This window comes from Labeo rohita, chromosome 3, assembly GCF_022985175.1.
Source record: "Labeo rohita strain BAU-BD-2019 chromosome 3, IGBB_LRoh.1.0, whole genome shotgun sequence".
Lineage (NCBI taxonomy): Eukaryota > Metazoa > Chordata > Actinopteri > Cypriniformes > Cyprinidae > Labeo > Labeo rohita.
In genome coordinates this window covers 27,944,127-27,963,524 of record NC_066871.1, presented here as the reverse complement: position 1 = coordinate 27,963,524, position 19,398 = coordinate 27,944,127, and the positions used below count along the sequence as shown (strand labels likewise).

Below are 19,398 nucleotides of genomic sequence, written 5' to 3'. Positions count from 1 at the left end.
TACGATTACCAACGTTGATGTGTCAGCAAAAGTTCACCCAAAAATGAAAAGTCTGTCATTAGTTTCTCACCCTCATGTCGTTCCAAATCCATAAGACCTTCGTTCATCTTCAGAACACAAATTAAGATATTTTTGATAAAATCCAAGAGCTTTCTGACCCTGCATAGACAGCAATGCAACTGGCACGTTCAAGGTCAAGAAAGGTAGGACATCATTAAAATAGTGTAATTAAAATCAGTGCTTCAACCGTAATTTACTACAAGGCTACAAAGCTACAATAAAGAAAACAACGTCCTTGCTATCTTTCTGGGCCTCGAACGTGTCAGTTGTGTTGCTGTCTATGCAGGGTCAGAAAGCTCTCAGATTTCATTAAAAACATCTTCATTTGTGTTCTGAAGGACAGCAAATTTTTTATGGGTTTGGAACGACATGAGGGTGAGTAATTAATGACAGAATTTTCATTTTTGGGTGAACTATCCCTTTAAGTCTGAACCATAAACAGGCTAAAGTTGGTCTAAAAAAATGTATTTGCACTGCAGTGTGAACCCACGTGAACACATGTGACCACAATAAGGTAAGCAGCACTGATGATGACTGCCATCTGAAGGCCACAGCGGCGTCTATCAATCACCGCTCTCGCTTCCTTTCCACCAACTCACACCATTCACGCCCCAGCCATGCATACATCTCATCTACGCTGAAATCTCCTCTAATCGAGACAGATTACACCCCAGGCGGGTCTCCAGTCCATCTCCATCATTTTAATTGACACGCGAGCCCGTGGCGGAGCGTTGCGCTTCCATACATCACATGTAAAGAGTCGACACGCACGTTATTGCCGGAGAGAATAAGAACGGCAGAGCGGTTGGCATTCCAGTTGTACCTTTCTCTTCTTTACTGTCCTCCTCTTCTTCTTCATCATCATCATCATCATCATCATCTTCTTGTTCTTCTTCTTCCTCATTCTCATCCTCACCTTCCTCATCGTCCTCAACTTCTCCCACCCAAGCTTCCTCTCCGTACACCTCTCTCTGTCCATCTCTCCCGTCTCCAACGATACCTTGTGCACCTCTGGGACTGGTGCAGCATCCCGACTGCAGCAGGGACTGATCTGACAGGCTCAGACTGGACGTACAGGCCCGAGACGTACAGCAGAAGTGAGACATCCATTGCCGGAGGAGCGAAGAAGTCCGACTAGGTCTCGTCGCCCCTAGGCCGGCTCGTCCTGTGCGGTCGTACGGACGAGACCGCTTCCTCCTCTGCCACGTGCATCTGGCTCTCGTCCCGGCACACGCCTTCCTAACTGTCGAAGCGAAATCCATAATCCAAACAAGTGGTTTTCCCTGCTTACAGCTGGGGTCCAGCTCCACAGGAGAACGGCGAGAAGGGAGAGTCCGATCCTTTCGCTTTAGGGTCCTTGCAGTCGCAAGGACTGAGCGGAAAATGAGCACCCTGCTTCTTTTCTCCTGCAGAACAGTTTGCGGCTGTCAGTGAATGGGGAGGAGAGGACTTCGACGGCGGTTTGGTTGCTCTGCTGAGCTTCAGAGAAACCGCTGGCTCAAGCTTTAACAGGAACCATGAGGAGTCTGAAGAGTCGGAGTCCAAACACCACAAAGGGAGGGAGGGAGCGAGCGAGAGCAGCAAGAAACCACTAAACCCATCGTTCTTGTTTCCCTGCTCTGTGCAGTTAGAAATGTTGGAAGGGCATGTGTTGAATGCATACACGCAAGGCCTGCACAAGCAGAGAATGAAAAAAAAACATTAAACGAGAGTTTAGGAAAAGGTTAGGCTTACTGGTCCAGAGCATATCCAGGTCAAGAATCCCAGCCAAGCCAGAAGTGACTTTGAGGAAAGCCAGCTAGGAAAGGTCCCCCTTTTTCGCTAGAGTGCATGCACAGACTGTAACGTCATTAACATCTCGGAACCAGAGATAAGAGACGGTCAGGATGACCCCAAAACAAACAGAGAGGAGAAGAAAGTGACGGGCAGGAGCGAAGCAGAAAAACAGATGGTAGTGCTTAACGAAGTGTGCAAGGCTGGGGGTCGGATTACGCCGTTGTTGGTCACAGGCACGGGGCAGCTTAAACTAAAGGGGACGGGGGTTGCTCCTCTCTGACCCTTACCGCCCCGAGAGATGTATTCTACTGGGGGTGAGGGTGTTTGGTCCAAATAGGTCACGTTTCACTATAACCCCAAAACGCTCAATCATTTTTGTCTTTGGTGGCCTCCACTCCAACCAGATATTCCATCTCTGACCACAACTGGCTCTAAAACAGGACTGTATTTATTATTTATTCCCCAGAAAAATCACAATGTGTCTATTCTGATGAATTCAGATTCTTAAAACATATATCTGAGAAAACAATAAATATAAACCTCCATCCACCTTTGTCTTTAAGCCTATGGGTAAGACATCCAGTTCGTTATCCGCTATAGGGAAATATCGAGAATAACATCAACATGCAGTAAATGGTAAAACTGTTTGCACTACAAACCAGTGGCCATGTACACTGCAGCTAAATTTGGTTGCCAGTTCACCTTAAAAATCGCTTTCTGGGGTGTAAAATACACTTTTTTTTTTCAGAATTCCACTGGTAAGTTCGCATTCCAGGGGCTAAATATGGAAAATATGAGGACATGGCAACACTGCAAGACAGCACTCTCTACACTGTAAAAAATAAAAAAAAACAATTTGTTGAGTCAGCTTAAAATAATTTGTTACCCTGCTGCCTTAAAATTTTAAGTTCAGTCAACTAAAATAAGTTTAGTCAAGTGGAAATGTTAAGTTGTACTAATAACAACTTAGATATTTGTGTTGGCTAAACTTAACAGATGGGTAAGTAACCCAGCTGCCTTAAAATTTTAAGTTGATTCAACTCAAATATCTAAGTTGTCACTTAGTGTAATTTAACATTTCAAGTTGAATAAACTTTTTTTTAAATTTTAAGGCAGCCAGGCTACAAATTATTTTAGGTTGACTCAACAAATTGTTTTTTACAGTGTAACAGCCTCCCAAGCATAAACAAAACACAGAACATCTATCAGTGGCAGTTTAGTTAAAATTGGACAAAAAGAGTCTTTAGCCAAAAAATGGCAGATACCAAATGGCTAAATTCTTATTCAAAAGCTTAAATTGTACTGCTAACAATTGAGTAAAAAAGGAAAGTGGGTCTGGGTCAGTCAGTATATTGAGAAATGGAGCTTGTACCATATTTACATTCAGGGGATGCTATTGTTGGAAAAACTACAGCTGCTATGCAGACGCAAGAGAGAGTACAACATCAAAACAACGCAGTGTGTTTTAAATGCAGATGCATTGATGTGGTTAAAATGAGGTTTCGTACGCCGCCACGTCTCATAGCTTTGATTTAAAATCGCTTCAAAGAACTGCAAACACATTAAGGAAAAAAAATGAGACAACTGACAAATGCTACTGCTTTTTTTCTAGAGAACGAACCTACTGAGGAGCTTACAGAGTACTGACTCTTTAACCTACATGACACAACTACAACACTTCCTACTGACTTCCCGTGACAGAAACGCTGAGAGAACACTGCAACAGCGACATGTGGTACAGAGAGAAAGACAGACTTCCCACGTACTCTAAAAAAATAAAAACATGCACATTATTGGAAGAGTGACGCTCCGGATTCTGGCATCTTCTGTGAAACTATCTTGCCAAATCAAGTGTGAGTCTGGACAGTGGGGAACCCTTGAGTGTATATAACCCAAGAAACAACAGCTGAAAACCGAAAAAGAGACAATGATATAGCAATCTATCTTCCACTGGATGGGAGAAATCTATGTTTGGGCATACAAATTTAAAGGGATGGTTCACCCAGAAATGAAAATTCTGTCATTAATTACTCACCCTCATGTTGTTCCAAACCCGTAAGACCTTGTTTCATCTTAAGAACACAAATTAAGATATATCTGAAGAAATCTGAGAGTTTCTGACCGTCCAGTTTTATAGAGTCAGATTCAGAGTCACAAAATTGTACTCTTATGTATGTTTGTATTTTGCAATCAAAATCCTTTAAAGGGTTCCACTGATGTTCAAGGATCTTCGTGGACCTATCGGTGCCATTAAAGAATCTTTATTTTTAAGAGTGTAAGACATATTTTAAAATACCTTTTATGTTTCATAGAAGAAAGAAAGGTTTTGAATGACAGGACAGTCAGTAAATGATGGCTAAACTATTCATCTACATACTAAATAACCTCAAATATTCCTTTAAAATTAAAAAAAAAAATCTCATTCCTGGGCCTGCCACAATTGTTACATAATCATAATTATTACACAATCATTAGCTCAAATAATCCAAAAATATTTGAGATACTGCTATCATTGATATCACACTTCCCGTCATATTTTATCATCCAAGAAATATTTAGCAAAAGAGAAAAACATTTTGAGTGTCCCTCATTCCAGTGCAAATAGTGAGCTATGTGAACACTCCAAAATAGTCTGTCAAGACCTTTTTTATTAAAGAAAAGTACTAGTCAAAATTCTTTAGAAAAAACAGGAGATACAGTTGAGGTAAAAAAGTTTACATCCCTCTCTCAGAATCAAAATGTTAATTATTTTACCTAAATGAGAGGGATCATACAAAATGCATGCTATTGTTTATTTAGTACTGTCCTGATTACTGATATTTCACATAAAAGACATTTACATATAGTCCACAAAAAAAAAAATAGTTGAATTTAATAAAATGATCCCTTTCAATAGTTTACATACATTTAATTCTTAATACTGTGTTGTCACCTGAATGATCCACAGCTGTGTTTTTTTGTTTAGTGATAGTTGTTTGTGAGTCCCTTGTTTGTCCTGAACAGTTAAACTGTCTGCTGTTCTTCAGAAAAAAATCCTTCAGGTCCCACAAATTCTTTGTTTTTCCAGCATTTTGTGGGGGGTGAAAACTTTTGAACAAAATAGAGATATAATGAATACGGACAATTTTCTTATTTTGCCTAAATATTGTTTTTTTTTTTTTTTCATTTAGTATTGCCCTTCAGAGGCTACAGAAGATAGTTTCGAGAAGACAAAATAAGTTACCTTTACCCTGCTCTTCAAATTCAAATAGTTTTCACCCCCCGGGCTCTTAATGCATGGTTTTTACTTCTGAACCTTGTGTAATAGTTGCATATGAGTCCCTTAGTTGTCCTCAGTGTGAAAAGATGGATCTCAAAATCATACAGTCATTGTTGGAAAGGGTTCAAATACACAAAAATGCTGAAAAAACAAAGAATCTGTGGGACCTGAAGGATTTTTCTGAAAAACAGCAGCAGTTTAACTGTTCAGGACAAACAAGGGACTCATGAACAACTATCACTAAACAAAAAAAACAAACAAACAAAAAAAAAAAAAAACACAGCTGTGGATCATTCAGGTAACAAAACAGTATTAAGAATCAAGGGGATGTAAACTTTTGAACGGGGTTATTTTTTATAAATTCAACTATTATTGTCTCTTGTGGACTATATGTAAAGGGGCTTGTAAACTTTTGACCACTACTGTACACTTAGTAAAGCAAAGATCTGTGCAGAAAAGTACATTTGTAAGGAAATAAAAGCATTGTAAGGAAGAGGAAGTAAAGCAGGGTTTCCTCATGTAATATTAACAGTCCTGTGCCATCTGTTGGATTTGTGTAAGATAAGAACAACAAACCAACAACAAACCAATTGTTTAAATTAAGATGCAGCCAAATGTACTAATATTAAGCCTCATATAAGAACACACTAACACGTTTAGTGTCTATTCCAGACTGAGTAGGTAGAGAAGGTCTTGGCACATAGAAAGTGATAACCCACGTCACAGAAGGTGTGAAAGATTTCGAGGCAGCACCGGAAAGTGACAAGCGTTGTATTTTAAAGATATACCTACGATTACCAGACAGCCACCCACATGGACAGGTCTAAAGATGACAGATCTTCAGCGGATCTGTTACTAATATAATGACAGCGCTTCTCCAGTCCTGCTTATGCTGTCATACGCTTTCACATTCGCCAGCACCAGAACTGCCAGGACACCTGCTAATACAGGAAACCCAGCACTCATTTACAGGAAGACACCTTTTGATGATCTCAGTGTAGGCAGGAGGTTTCAGTGCTGTGATTGGCTGGATGTTCATGGCAATGTTGCAGAGTGAATTTAGACTCCTCTGGTGTATAACATATCCAATACATGTTCAAAGACGCTATTGCACAACTCTGTTTACACTGAGACGGCCAAGTTGACACAAACTTGGACATTCGGCAGTATTTCCTAAGCTCTGTGGACAATCTTACGCAAACAATCAGCAAATGATCAAAAAGCACACATTTGATTTAGAGTCGCTGATTGACACCTTGGATTTGATCTGAAGTGCTCAGCACTGGATTCATGGGTGATGAACACTGTTTTCTGAGGCTTGGGAAAAATGAGGTATTAGCTTTCTCATAAAATTTGTATATTACTTTGTCATATACAAAATAAATATGTACTGCCATGTTATAATTATTACAGGTGTTGACAAATCTAGCATACACTTCAAATAATGAAGGAATTAATAATCCAATGATTTTACCATTAAGCAAAAACTGACTAAATAAATAACGTATTTTTTACCGTCTTAAAAAAAATACATATATTAGCTTTTTGGCGTTTTAAGCTTTTTGGTGAATATAAACAGCTACTTCTGAATATAAAAATAATACATAAAATACATTTATGAGTGATGAAAATGCATGATTGTGACAGAAAACAATCCTTAGAAATTAAAAAATATACCCTATCAGTCAAAAGTTTTTGAACAGCAAGACTTATTGTTTTTTTTTTTCAAATTGTCTTCTGCTCACCAAGCCTGCATTTATTTGACCCAAAACACAGCAAAAGCATTGTGAAATATTTTCACAATTTAAAATAACTGCTTTCTATCTGAATATATTTTAAAATGTTATTTATTCTGGTGATCAAAGCTGAAATTTCAGCAATATTACTTCAGAAATCATTCTAATATGCTGTTTAAGAAACATTTTATTATTGTTGTTATTATTATTATTATAATTTTTTAAAACGTTTTTTTCAGGATTCTTTAATATCTCCTTTAATATTTCGAAAGCTTGGAGTCAGTATAATTTTTTTTTTATATTTATAGAAATTCATACTTGATAGATGATAAAGATGATAATAACATTTAAAATGTTACAAAAGATTTCTATTTCAGATAAATGCTGTTCCTCTGAAATTTCTATTCATCAAAGAAACCTGAAAAAATTATACTCAGCTGTTTTTAACAATAATAATAATAAATGTTTTTTGAGCAGCAAATTAGAATATTAGAATGATTTCTGAAGCATCATGTGACTGGAGTAATGATGCTAAAAAATCAGCTTTGAAACCACAGGAATAAATTACATTTTGAAATATATTCAAATAGACAACAGGTGTTTTAAATAATAAAAATGTTTCAAAATTTTTACTGTTTTTTGCTGTATTTTGGATCAAATAAATGAGCAGAAGACTTCTTTAAAAAAAAAAAACATTAAAAATCTTACTAAAAAACTTTTAACTGGTAGTGTATAATTGTATAATATAACTAAATTATGCTACTAGCATGATTTTATATACAAGTACATACTGACTAATTATATTAATTATTTATTAATTTTATGTATGATCTAAGGACAGGTAATATCATAATTTCTGTCAAAAAGTGAATTAAATGATTAATTTCAAAATGAATTATTATTTAATCCAAAAATGAGGTAAAAACAAGTTTCAACCAATGTCTCAAAAATACAGCGGAAAAAGTGAACTGAAAAGCATGATATGCAGGATAGTGGGGTCAGATCCAGATTGTTCTTTTAGAGCTGTGAGAATTAAACACTGAATGACAGTTTCCCTTGGGCTGCATTTTGAGGCAGTTTACACCCTTCCTCTGCAGAAAACCTGTTAAAACCACACATTCACAAATCGTTCTTGTGATATTCATGCATTTAGAATATCCAGTTAGGTACAGTATATTAGGTAAATTCAAGAAACAACACCTAAGCAAGTTAACACAAGCTAAAACAGTCACCAAAAGCAAGAAAATCCTTTCATCATAAACAATAAGCAGCATAAACAACATTCAGTAAATCATAATTATCAACAGTGATAATTATATACAAAATCTCTTTGTCAGAATACTATTATACTGAACGCCATGCATTTTCACAGCACACTCAAATGTCTCTTTCACACTTGCTTGTGTAGATACTTCTTGTTTTGGTTCTGTCACAAAACACAACAGCTGGTCGGTCCACGCACCCAACACCCGTCAGAACTCATCCGTCACGATTTGTACCCCGTGATTCCATTTTAACGAGGAGTGACGGCTCATTTATGTCCCCGGTGATAAGGTGGCACCAGGGAGTGAATAGCAGTCGACAACAAGCATCCTCACATGATGTGGGTAAGTTATGTAAGGTGTTACCCTGGAGACCAATGCATCTTAGACTGTCTCCACAGTTGCAATGATTAGTGGTGTTTTAATCCATATGTGCTTCTGCAGGACAATCACACATATCTGCCACTTATGTTACACATTCATTCATCAAGCACCTTTTTGTATGAAGAATCACTTCTAATTTGCACTTCTTCATCCAGAAAATACAAAAACACTCAGAATACCATAGAAAGATATGAATACACACATATGTGGACTACTGGTGACCTAAACTATTTATATTTTTACTATTACATACTCTGACTATTAATTATTTCAAGAAAACATTTATTATATGTCCTCTATATCTATACTATAGGGCCCTATGATTAGCGCGATGCGGAAATCGCAGGTGGAATTGCGGAATCCAGTCATAAAAACGGAATTGACTGTATAACACGGAATGTCACAGAATTTGCCAAATTTTGGATGAATAAATCAAACGCAGGTCAGTACACTTAAATCAAAACGTGATATGGACTAGTGTCTGTGAATATGAAGTTGCAAAACACTATTTAATTATGAATCCTGCATGTTCTGTGCGTCTCTGTGTGAATGAATGGCGCAGACGTACGGTTTTGTTTACTACACACAAACTGAAGCATGCACGATGCTAGCAGTGTTTCAGCCTCTACCATCTCAATATATGAGTATATGAGCACATAAATATAATCTGTAGAACTGCTCTTGTCACTTTATGAGCATTTGACCATTTCTTTTAAAACTATTTAATGTCAAAAAACCTAAAGGTCTTCACAGCAACCGTCAAAAAAAAGAAGAAACTGTGACAGAAATATATTACTTTAAGTAATGACAGTACTACTACTCCTAATAAAAATATTATTAAAACATAATTTTTAAATAAATATTTACCCCCCCCCCTCCAAAAAAAAAAAAAAAAAAAAAATATATATATATATATATTTACCAACATTTATTTAGCAGAAAAATAAAGTACACAAAATAAAAATTGAATAAATAAAAAAATAAAAAATAAAATAAATATATAAATATAAATATAAATATATATATATATATATATATATGTGTGTGTGTAAATAAATAAGAGATGCTTTTGATTATTACTATTTAATGAAACCTTTCAAATGGATTCCAGAAAATGAACACAAAACAGAATTTGGTAAAAATAAACTTGAATTTAAGGAAAAAAAAGACAATTTCATAGGGCCGTAAAAATTTAATTTTTGTTAAACGTTAAATAAATTGCTATTTAATATTGTAAATTTTATGATTTAAAACAGAGTCTAGAACAATTAAAAACAGAAAAATTAAAACTGAAATTGGGAAAAAAATATAAACAAATTGGGCAAAAATAAAACCGATTCCACAGGGCCTTCATTTTCTGTATATCATCTGTATGCAAATTTTAGTTAGCAAAAACTGCAAAGAAAACTATAATTTAACATTTTTTGGACGAAAACGTGAGTGGCATCCAAGTCACTATGAAGGGGTTTTTAACTGGGGTTCGCAAACCCCTAGAAGTTCGTGGAGGAACTGCAAGGAGTCTGTGAATTGAAAATTTAAAACTTACTTTTAAAAGCACAATAAATAAATTTTAATATAAAAACTCAAAACACTTAAAAAATTATTATATTTATATAATATAATATTTCAAAACAACATATTCACAAATCTTCCTTGCGATATTAATGTGCCTGTTAGGTACAATATATTAGTTTTATCCAGAAAACAACATCTGAGGTTAACACCGTTACCAAGAGCTAAAACACAAGCTAAAACACTCACCAAATAAATTATTTTACTATAAAAACTCAAAACAAAACACTTATTTTAAAAAAGTAAACATTTTTTTTTTGTTTACCTGAATGTAATATAACTACTAACCAATGGAGAACCGTAAACATATAAATGTGCAGTTAAATTACTGAAATGTTAATTTAAAAATCTCAGAGTACTTCAAGCAAATATTTTAGGTCAAAAAATTTCAGTTGACAAAAATGTTTGAGAATTCCTGCGTTATAATGTATGACTCAAGCCAGTCCATAGAATATCAATGGGATATTTTTAGCCAATTTAACATCTTCCAGGTGAAAACCACAAGTCACAAACCAAAATAATAGCACACACCAAGCCAAACAATTTGAGGTACCGCTCATATCCGTAGCACAGTGCGGGATGAGTTGAAAACTTAGGTTTGGAGTTGTTCAAACCACTAACCCTAAGAATGAGCAACACAAACAATGATGCTTGACAAAACAAGTGCAACTGAACAAACAAGAACAACTCTAAGTGATAATCAGAGACAAAAAGATTGGCAAAGCCCTCACCGTTTTCATCCAAAAACAGATCTCGCCTCTTCCTTCCCCACAAACAGATAAATCCATCTCGACATGTTCTCTGAATTTTAAGCAAACTGCTGCTAAAGCATCTACTTCAGTGATCTTGAGAAACTGATACTCAAGATGAGAGAAGAGGTGACAGGAAAGATTTCGGAGGAGGGGAGGAGAAGGAGGAGCAAAAGAGAAGGTTGGAGTGGGGATGGAGAAAAGAAAAAAAAGCCAGATCATGGCGCATGTGGAAGTCACAGTGTCACCTGGGACAGGAAACGAGGTGGTGTCACGCTTCCAATTATATCCCACGTCTGCGGCCCCCCCAGGCCGCTTAAACACCAAGCTATTTCCAGCCTGCAGAGGAGAGGTGCTACAAGAAGAGGGAGAGAGTTGGAAGGAACGAGCGAGAGTGACGAGGACTACAGGAGCTCAGAGAGACGCATCACTCATTCAGAGATTCTGTTGTCATGACGAGGGGCGGAGGGGGCGGAGTCACCCCATATGAGAAACTAACAAACATATGAATGGAAAGCTACATTCTCCATATGTGACCCCTGGACCACAAAATAAAGAATAAATAAGCTTTCCACTGATGTATGATTTGTTAGGCTAGGACTATATTTGGCTGAGATACAACTCAAATACAAACCTGTATTTGAAAATCTGGAATCTGAGGGTGCAAAAAATCTAAATATTGAGAAAATCGTCTTTAAAGTTGTCCAAATGAAGTTCTTAGCAATGCATATTACTAATCAAAAATTAAGTTTTGATATATTTATGGTAGGAAATGTACAAATTATCTATATGGAACATCATCTTTACTTAATATTCTAATCATTTTTAGGATATACAATAATTTTGGCCTATACAATGTATTTTGGGCTATTGCTACAAATATAACAATGCTACTTATGACTGGTTTTGTGGTCCAGGGTCACATATGTTGTCAAAATTATCCATATAGTGTTCCTCTGAATTAATTAACTTGCTCAACAACAGTTACCAGCAAGATCCAAACGACAACCAATCAGAACAGCCCAAAAGATGTACAGACTCATTTGAATATGAGACTGTCAGATGCACGCACACAAACACACTTAGTCACAGCAGCTTATTAGCACACGGAGTGTCAGAGCCAGCGCATACACACTGCATATTCAAGCTTTCACACTCCATCCACTCCTTACTGTCATATGTCCCAATCACAGATATCATTTTCCACACAACACACATACATCTACTCACTTTAACTATTTAAAGGGGACATCGGATGCCCATTTTTTACAAGTTGGTATGTTTCTTTAGAGTCTTCATGAAACACGCTTTGATTAAACTTCCTCAATGTCTGTAAAACAACACCCTTTTTATCTTGTCAAAAACAGCTCTGTTCAAAATGAGCAGTTTCAGTGCATGTCTCTTTAAATGATAATGAGCTACTGCTGACTCCACCCCTCTTTCGTTTCACCAATGTTTCAATGTGATGTGAGAAAATGACTTGTATGTTTACTTTTATATCCAAATAAAAAACACCTGCATTGCTTACGAGACACCGTTGTAGCTATAGCTGATCGAGTGCGGAGAAAATGACGGACGGCGTACAACTGGCTGAGGGCGGAAATATGCTAATATGGGACAGTCCGTAAGCGGTCGCGGGCGGGGCTTGAACAATATGGCATCATACTGCTCAAAAAAATCAAAACGGCTTGATAATTAAGACTGTTTATTTTTTTTGGGGAATAAACAATTAAAGTAAACGGATTTATATCATTGTAGGGTGGTTGTGTTTATGCATTTACATGCAAGTTACACCATGTAAAAGTGAATTTTGCATCCGATGTCCCCTATAATAGTCCCCATTCACTCTTTCAACCATTCATTCGTTGATCCATTGACTATCTGAAATAGGAAGATTAGAATTCACTTATCCTACCAGATCTCATAACGAAAACGTTTCTGTGGGGACTTTTCCACAAGATTCGAAATACGCACTAATTAAGTACAGTACATATCACTGCAGTTTCCAACAGAAACGAACTCTAGAGGCGGTAAAACAGCAAGCTTTTCTAATTGTTTTTGCACAGTTATAAAATAACAAGTTTGATTGGTAGCTCAGCTGGCACGGAATTGGACTTAGAATGCAGAATCCTTGGGTACGAATCCTGTGAAAATCATGACTTATGATCGAAAAACAAACTAAAACTTGTTTGATTGCAATGCTGTTTTTTCACTTCACATTCGCTTTTGTTCATACTATCTAGTAGGTTTAGGGTGTAGCGCAGATGGTACATTATTTTAAAAAACTTCACAGAGCATTAGAGTTATAGCGCCAGTCAGCGGACATTTCAAATCAGAACTGCGGTGACACTTACAAAACCAACGTCACATAAAACGTCAATATGTATATTTTTCGAAGAAAAAAAAAAGAACACTCCTTTAGCCCCACTCAGTGGACATTTCACGTCGAATATGTCACCAAATGTACATGGTGGTACATATTTCACGTCTTGCAAACAAGTTCCCACAGGTACGTTTTCGTCTTGAGATCAGGTTGCACTTATCATGCAAGCACAGTTATGCTATAACTAACAAGAAAAAAAATGTATTAACAGATTGTACCAACACATTACAGACAGTGCAAAGGTCACGTCCCTTTTTTATTAGAGGAGGCTAATAAGGCGCAAGTGTGTGTGTGTGTGCATGTTTACCTGTGCGCAATTAAAAACTCTCAGAATACTGGTGATTACTGTAATTGCACTGGTTATGATGGCTGGGGAGGTCAAAGGTCATTGTTCAGTCACTGGAACGGAAGCAGTTGCTCACAGTGATTGCCATCATTAGGGTGGAAATGCAGACTCCAGTTCCAGGAACTCATTCTGACCAAAAAGGGGAGGACGAAGAAAAAAACAACAACCCTGAAATGTTTCAACTGGAGAATAACTCCAATGCGGGTTACCAAGACTATCCATCTGGACTGCCATGAGATCATGTGAGGCGAGTCTCCCTCCAGCTCCATCAGTAATTGCAGCTTAAGTCATTCAAGACAAAGACACTAGATTTTATCTTAAGCCCATTAAACTGTACAGCACAAGAGTGGGGTACTTTGCAGGGGGGAAAAAAAACCCAGTGTGAATAATGAAAGCATATGTAAGATCAGAACGGCTGTGCAAACACACACATTTATACTCATCAGTATGAAATAAGAGCAAACCTCTAATAGCCAGTACAAATCTGATGGACAAGAATTCAGTTTTTCTCCTCTGCCCTAAAGGAGTAGTTCACCACATAATTTACTCACCATCATGTAATTTTAAACCTGCAGGACTTTTTTTAGTGAAACACAAAGGATGAATTTTTGAAGAATATCCTAGCCACTTTTTCAATAAACACGAACTGGGAGTAAGCACCACAAATATATTGTAAAATACAACATGTGGACTACAGTATATTCTAAACAGTCTTCTAAAATAGCTTTGTGTGAATAAAAGTGAGTCAAATTTAACTAATGTTGACCTTTCCTTAGCATGTTTATGGAGAAGCTGCAATGTTTGATTCATGAACAGTCTATTTTTCTGAGTCAGATCTTTTCAATGAATCAGTTGTTCACAAAATAGATATTTTGCTCAAAAATTAAAATTCAGCTACTACTACTATGTTTTTAAGATGCTCTGACAAGTTAAAAGAATTTCAACTTTTACACACAACATGCTCATCAATTTCAGTTCCAAAACAGTGAACCAATCAGAAGACCCTGGAGGTAGGACAAGCATTGTGAGCTTTTGTTTACAGTAGCAAGGTGGCATGGCAACTATTTTATTTGATGGGAACATGGCAGATGAGGCATTTAGCAGTGCACTTTTTTAAAACCCATTCCCGAGCGCTGCGTCTCGCATCTTTGACGCAAAGACATGTTCTGTGTGAACAGCCCATAACCCTGAATGACGTATACCCTTCTATTTTGAGAAATGACTATTTATGAGCTGTCAATCGATTAAAAAGTAACTAATTAATCAAACATTTTTTCTTAACACTACCTAAAATCAAAGTTTAAATATATTTTATATTGCTATAATTAATGTAGAAACAACAAAGTCAGTATATTTTAAATATTTGTTATATCATTTTGTGACTGAAGGTGAGTACCACTGATACCAACATCACTAATGTCTCTATGAAATTGCTCTTTTTTTTCCTAATATTCAACCATTAACTATAGCCATTCAACATTACAGTATAATAGAGATATATCAATTTGAACTTTTATTATACAACTTCTAATTTAAGTGAACTGTTAAGCGAACAATCTTCGCATAAACCCATTATTTTCTTTTGCCCCTCGGCAAGTAGGAAATATACAGAAGTTTAATAAAGTTACCAAACACTAAATTAAGTATAGATGATTTCTCAAAGCTACAAATGTCACTGATTTCCTCTTTTTCTCTTTTGTTCTTTGATTAACAGACATCACAGCAGCTGGATGATTAGCTTATTTGGCTGCTATTACTTTAAGAGCTGCTGCTGCTGAACGTGACGTGGATCTGACATGCATGCTTGTAGTTTCATTTGCACTTTAATATGAAATATTACAGGCTACATGGTTATATTACAGGCTAAAATGAAATTAAACAGGCTACAGTGTCCGCTGCCGCATTGTGCATGCAAGTGAAGCTTGTGTGCTACAAGCACAGTATAATGGCTGACAGGACAAGAAAATTAGTTTTTACTGACATATGGTCTGACAACATCTCATCTGATCACAGTTTGCTATTGTTCTACTGAAGCTCCCTCGTCACCTGTGCCTTTCCCGCACTTGTTTGACTTGCACCTGGCGCTGAAGTGAAGTTGAAGTACGCGTCTGAAAAGTCTCCCGTTTGATGTGGTCATAAAGACGTTCTGCGACTAAATAAACGCAGAAGAGACAGAAGCAGCAGTTGTGAGTGGGGAGGCCAACCCTGGCCCTGCCCCTTAATGATTTTTAACATCATTAAACTGGAAAAATTAACTGCTTGTTAAGAGTTAATGCGCTAATTTTGACAGAAATTGTAAAGTTTTTATGCCCATACAGTGGAAGTCAATAAGCACCAATGTCGTTTGGTTGCCATCAATGTTCTTCAAAATATCATCTTTCGTGTTCCAAAGAAAAAAGGAGCAATATGTGACCTTGGACCACAAAACTGAGATTTATATATCAAGCTGAATAAATAAGCTTTCCACTGATGTATGGTTTGTTAGCATAAGACAATATTTGGCTGAGATACAGCTATTTGAAAATCTGGAATCTGAGAAAAATACTGAGAAAATCACCTTTAATGTTGTTCTTAGCAATGCATATTACTAATCAAAAATTAAGTTCTGATATATTTAAGGTAGGAGATGTATAAAATATCTTCATGGAACATGATCTTTACTTAATATCCTAATGATTTATGGCATAAAAGAGAAATCGATCATTTTGACACATACAATGTAATTTTGGCTATTGCTACAAATATACCTGTGCTCCAGGGTCACATATATGACTGGAATGAAATGACGGTGAGTAAATGCTGACAGAATCATCTTATCAATTTTAGGAATAACCATCCTTTTAATGATTCATCCTTTAATCAGACTGACCCAGTTCTGATTGACTCAATGATTCACAATGGCTAATAGTCTTTTTGCTGAATAACAAATACATTTCACACAAAGCACTATAGTATCACGCCAGAATATAATATAATATAGCAATTTAGCAATGCAAATCATATGAACAGTTCACTTCCAGAATAAAAACCCCATGTCCTCTAAGATATTCATGTCTTTCTTTCTTCAGTTGAAAAGAAATTACGTTTTTTGAGGAAAACATTCCAGGATTGTTCTATATATAGTGGACTTCAATGGGGATCAATAGGTTGAAGGTTCAAATTATAGTTTCAATGCAGCTTCACGATCCCAGGTGAGGAATAAGGGTCTTGTCTAGTGAAACGATCTGACCTTTTTTTTTAAAAATAAACATTTATATAGTTTTTAACCACAAATACTCATCTTGCACTAGCTCGACTTCACACATTACGTAGTCATGTTAAAAAGGTCACGCGTGACAAATGCGGAAACACCGAACCTTTATTTAAAAAAATAATAATAATACAAATGTGAAAAGTAAAACAATGATGTTGAACGATTTTGAAAAATGAGATGGAGTTTCTCGCCTATCCTACCTTTTTGAACCGAAGTACACAGGTGAAGAACTAACCACGCGTGACCTTTACATTATGACTACGCAATGCGTAAAGTCAAGCTAGTGCAAGATGAGCATTTGTGATTAAAAAGTATACAAATTTGTATTTTATTTTTTATTTTTTTTAGAAAATGACCGATTGTTTCGCTAGATAAGACCCTTGTTCCTCGCCTGGGATCATGTAGAGCACTTCAAATCTGTAACTGGGAAAAAGACTGATCAGTAAATTACACAAGTTTGGAACAACATTTGGGTGAGTAAATAATGACAAAACTATCCTTATAAACCTTGGCTGATACGGCCGGTGGATTAACACAAACTATCTGGAAGTATATATTGTATTTCCAGCAGTCAGCAGAATTAAATGAAATATTACATGAAGATTACTGTGGGAGGAAAACGAAGAGTAAGCCAATATTCAGTGTAGCACTGGGCTGGATGAACAATACAGGACAAGGAAAGAAAAGGAAATCACACTCTCCGTGCTGTCCTGCTTCCAGGAGAGTGTGGCTGAAAACAAGTCATTGTGTTGGGATGGAGCTTCCGCGGACAGGACTGGACTGGACGCGCTCGGTGGAACAACTCGGAAATGATAAAAGCAGGAAAAACAATGTGTGGATGGAAAAGCCACTGGCGGTGATCCAGGCTCATGGGGGGGAGAACGAACAGTCGGGAAGGTTAAAGAGAGGATACAAACAAGAATGTGAACTCGGTTTACTAAGCAATTCCTATTTCTGATCTTTCACCACTTTGCTTTAGAGCAGGAAAAAATAGAAAAGAGAAAAAAACGGGGGCAAAAAAGCAAAAGAGCAAAATCTCACAGTATGCATGCTAACCACTACACTAGGCTGCAAGGGGAAACTAGAGGGCACACTGAAGCCAACAGGACAGTTTTCATATATACATTTCTGCCAGCCGTTATTCATTATAATAGCAAAAAACTGAAACTGTTTTCAGCTTTAATGTCTAAATACAGAGTTGAACTGCCACTGACAGCTTTTGCTAAAAACAACATGCTCTCTCTGAGGATACGATTAGCATTTCTGAAACATTAATGGTGCACTAACAGACCTTCAGCTCAACAACTTTTCCACAGAGACAAATAAGGGAAGGAGGAAAACTGAAGGAAGAAAAGAATATAATTAGTGCACCCTAGTGGCTGCTAACAGAAGTGCAGTATCAAAGACAACATCAGTACACAAAAGTATAATTTTCACTATTTCCACAAAAATATTAGGCAGCACCTTTTTTAACACTGACAATAAGAAATCTTTCTTAGCAGCAAATCAGCATATTAGAATGATTTCTGAAGGATCACGTGACGTTGAAGACTGAAGTGTTGATGATGAAAATTCAGCTTTGCCATCACAGAAATAAATTCCACTATAAAATATAGACAAATAGAAAACAGTTATTTAAAACTAAAATAATATTTTACAATATTACTGTATTTTTGAACACGTATAGAACACTTTTCAAATTTTAAAGGGGTCATCAGATGCCCATTTTCCACAAGTTGATATGACTCTTTAGTGTCTTAATGAAAAGTCTATAATATACTTTGGTTAAAAATTCTCAATGGTAGTGTAAAACAACACCCTTTTTACCTTGTCAAAATCAGCTCTGCAAAAATAATCCTATTCTGGTCGAGGCTGCTTTAAATGCAAATGAGCTCTGCTCGCCCCGCCCCTCTCTTCTCTCTGTGGAGTGACGAGCCTGTTTACTTTAGCCGCGTTTAGCCGCTAAACTTGCTAACTAGCACATTATTAGAAAAGGTGATCGCAAAGATTCATAAAAAAACCCTTATACTCACTTCTGCTGTAAGTGAAGCTGGATCACGAATGATTTGTGCGAACATAGACGGATATATATATAGATCGGGAGGCGCATTCCCTTCACAAACAAACGTAATCCACTGCATCTTCAGCAGCTCAGATGTCGGGAGTAAATGACGACCACTATGTTCATTATCACATCCAGCAACACAACACCTCAATCGCTCAATTGGAGATGTTCTTGTCTAACTTACATCCCTGTTCTGGCATCAAAACATGGAGGTTGGACTGTTACAGCTGGTCTGAGGTAAGAGCTCATGTCAATCAACTACTGTGGGAGCGGCCTCTGTGGGTGTGACGCCACACCGACAGGCATCTGAGAATAGCTCAATTTGAAAAAGGGGATATTATTTTTACAGATTAATTAAAAACCACTGCATGGATTTTTATCATTATAGGGTAGATGTGTACATACACTGCCAACACACATTAATGTTCAAACAACATGAAAAAGTGAACTTAGCATCCGACGCAAACAATAAACCACACTAAATGAACATGTAAATTAACATCTCTAAAAATAACACATTGCTACCTCGCAAACACACACAAACTCGTTCACA

At 36.7% G+C, this 19,398-nt stretch overlaps 1 protein-coding gene across 1 annotated transcript in view; it reads right to left on the bottom strand.

Moving 5' to 3' along the window:
- tanc2a (tetratricopeptide repeat, ankyrin repeat and coiled-coil containing 2a) overlaps positions 1-19,398 on the bottom strand; it is a 151,041-nt gene that overhangs the window by 47,365 nt on the left and 84,278 nt on the right.